Source organism: Propithecus coquereli, unplaced genomic scaffold (genome assembly GCF_000956105.1).
Source record: "Propithecus coquereli isolate 6110/MARCELLA unplaced genomic scaffold, Pcoq_1.0 Scaffold227, whole genome shotgun sequence".
NCBI lineage: Eukaryota > Metazoa > Chordata > Mammalia > Primates > Indriidae > Propithecus > Propithecus coquereli.
In genome coordinates, this window is record NW_012147808.1 from 1,771,102 (window position 1) to 1,773,319 (window position 2,218).

At 49.8% G+C, this 2,218-nt stretch overlaps 2 protein-coding genes across 7 annotated transcripts in view; one reads left to right on the forward strand and one right to left on the reverse strand.

Annotated features, from left to right (window-relative positions):
- HARBI1 (harbinger transposase derived 1) overlaps window positions 1–2,218 on the reverse strand; it is a 16,724-nt gene that overhangs the window by 10,299 nt on the left and 4,207 nt on the right. The gene's annotated exons all lie outside the window — the stretch shown is intronic.
- The window catches only part of ATG13 (autophagy related 13), an 82,110-nt gene continuing 80,170 nt past the window's right edge, over window positions 279–2,218 (forward strand). For 4 of the 6 annotated variants that reach the window (XM_012645169.1, XM_012645173.1, XM_012645168.1 and 1 more), the window contains exons 1-2: window positions 524–889; window positions 1,258–1,373. The gene's annotated coding sequence lies outside the window, so the exon portion shown is untranslated. Of the gene's footprint in view, window positions 890–1,257; window positions 1,374–2,218 lie in introns of all 6 variants that reach the window. The other 2 variants (XM_012645170.1, XM_012645171.1) reach the window with 2 other exon arrangements.

Below are 2,218 nucleotides of genomic sequence, written 5' to 3' on the forward strand. Positions count from 1 at the left end.
AGGGAAGACAGACAGGTTGGAAGGAAGGAGCGAAAGAAGCTGAGAGAGGCAGGTTTGGAAGGTGCCTTAAAAATGGATACCGAAGTCTGCGCTGGCCACTCAAAGCCAGCCAAGGCCGGTCACCCACCTCTCCACAGCGGCCACGTTCCCAGCCGCACCCCCACCCACCCAGCCCGGTCGGGACCTCCTCCGGACCAGACGACGGCATACAGACCGCCACGGCGCGCAACAGTGGCACCGCCTCCCCCGCGTCAGCGCCCGCCCCGCGCCGCGTCCTCACTGCCGCCGCCGCCGGGATCTGCGGTTCGCCGCCGCACATTCCACACGCGGCCCAAACAGCCTCGCTCTTTCAAAGACCCCTCTTTCCGCCTTTCTTTTCTCCTGAGGCTCTTGGAAAAATTGGAGAAGGCTTAAATACAAAGTAAATCAACTTTCATGGAGATTTCGAGGATTTAAAAGACTAAACAGGACGTCCATCTTGCAGCGAAAGTGCGTGTTCCATTAGGCATGTGGATTTACCCCGTAGCCTTCTTTCTCCCCTCCCACCCCCCCCGCCTTCACCGAAGCGGATGAAAACAAACAGTGACGATGGCGGCGCCAGGAAGCGACCGGCTGCTGGGCGTGAGGCAGGAGTGATCGCTTGACCAGTGAGGGAACCCCTGAAGAGCGCCGGTCGACGGGACTGCGACAAATCGCGCGATCTTGGGAGCAAAACGCCCGAGGCCTGCGAGCCAGGAGCCTCCTGAAGCGTGAGGTATCTGTCTGCGACGTGTGCTGTCACTGCAGCCCCGGAGCGCGGAACCCTCAGCCAGCGGCGCGGCTGGCCGGTCCCAGGCTCAGGCCTTCGTAATGAGAGCCCCGAGCCTCTCTGTGTGCCGCAGCTTCGCAGGTACTAATTTTGGGGGGATACCCCCAGTTCCCTCAGCGCCCCCGGCTGGGAGACTATGGATCTGCGGCCCGTCGGGTGGCTCCGTGTGGAAGCCGAAGCCCACTGGCCGCGATTGGGTCCCCTGAGCCCTTGAGTTATCTTGGGGAAGTTGGGTTGGTGTAGGCCCCATTGGTCCTTGATTGTTCCCGGTCCTTACAGGGATTCCCAGAACATTCCTCTCTACTTTCTCAGTTGTTTGGGTTAGGTTGTAAGGCTTTGGGGAAGTAATTTGTGGGGCCCTAACTCCGGGGTTGGCTACCAATATGAGTGAGGTTGGTTTTTCATTCAATCAAGATTTGTTAAGTGCCAAATATGTACTCCACGTGTAGGTGAGGGAGACTGTTGACTAGTGAAAAAAGGTACCTAAGGTTCACGACTATCTTCTTACTGGCAGTGGAACGACCTGTGGAAACCAGCGATCCATTCTCATTAAATTAATCTCTGGGTAAGTGGCTAAGCGTCTTCTTGGGCTCATCACTAACTCATCTAAGTTTTCACTTTCCCAGTTAGTCTGGTAAATTTGGTGTAGCATTTCACTTTTAGTATTTCTTCCTCCTCTGGCCATCCCACAGCCAAAGGAGATAGAGGTAGGGAAAATTAATGAAAAAAAGAACTAATTTTCTCATTATGCTTAATTTAAAACTCACCTCCTAAAGTGGTAGAATTTATTGGACATCTTTAATGGGAGATATGCAGTAATAAGAAACAACTGACCCTTCCTTTACACTAAATTTACTTCCAGATTTTGGTGGTGTTTTATGAGTGTTAGTCCTTTTCATGTATGGATATTGTGGCTCCAACTAAATTACAAGTTTTTTCGTTTCCAACTCTCTGTTTTTTAGTTCTGGATAAGTCTTAAAAATGCTTGTAGAATGGAATACTGACTTTTAATACATTTAATACATAGTGGATGATGAGTTAAGTGCTGAAGTCACATATACTAATTTGTAGTGAGATATAGTTAATTCATGCATTGTTTCCACATTGTCCCACTTTTGGTATAAAGTTAAAAAGGCTATGGCAACTCTTGAGATTCAAGGCTGACAAAAATTGCAAACCACTGGATTTTCCATTACTGTACTTCAACCTAATAGATTATATTGTATATTTGTGGGGTTTTCTCCCCTCAGGAGTAGTTGTTTTGTGTTTTTTTTTTGTTTTTTTTTTTTTTGAGACAGTCTTGCTCTGTCACCCTGGCTAGAGTGCCATGGCATCAGCCTAGCTCTGCAACTTCAAACTCCTGGGCTCAAGTGATCCTCTTGCCTCAGCCTCCCTACAGACATGCCCCAC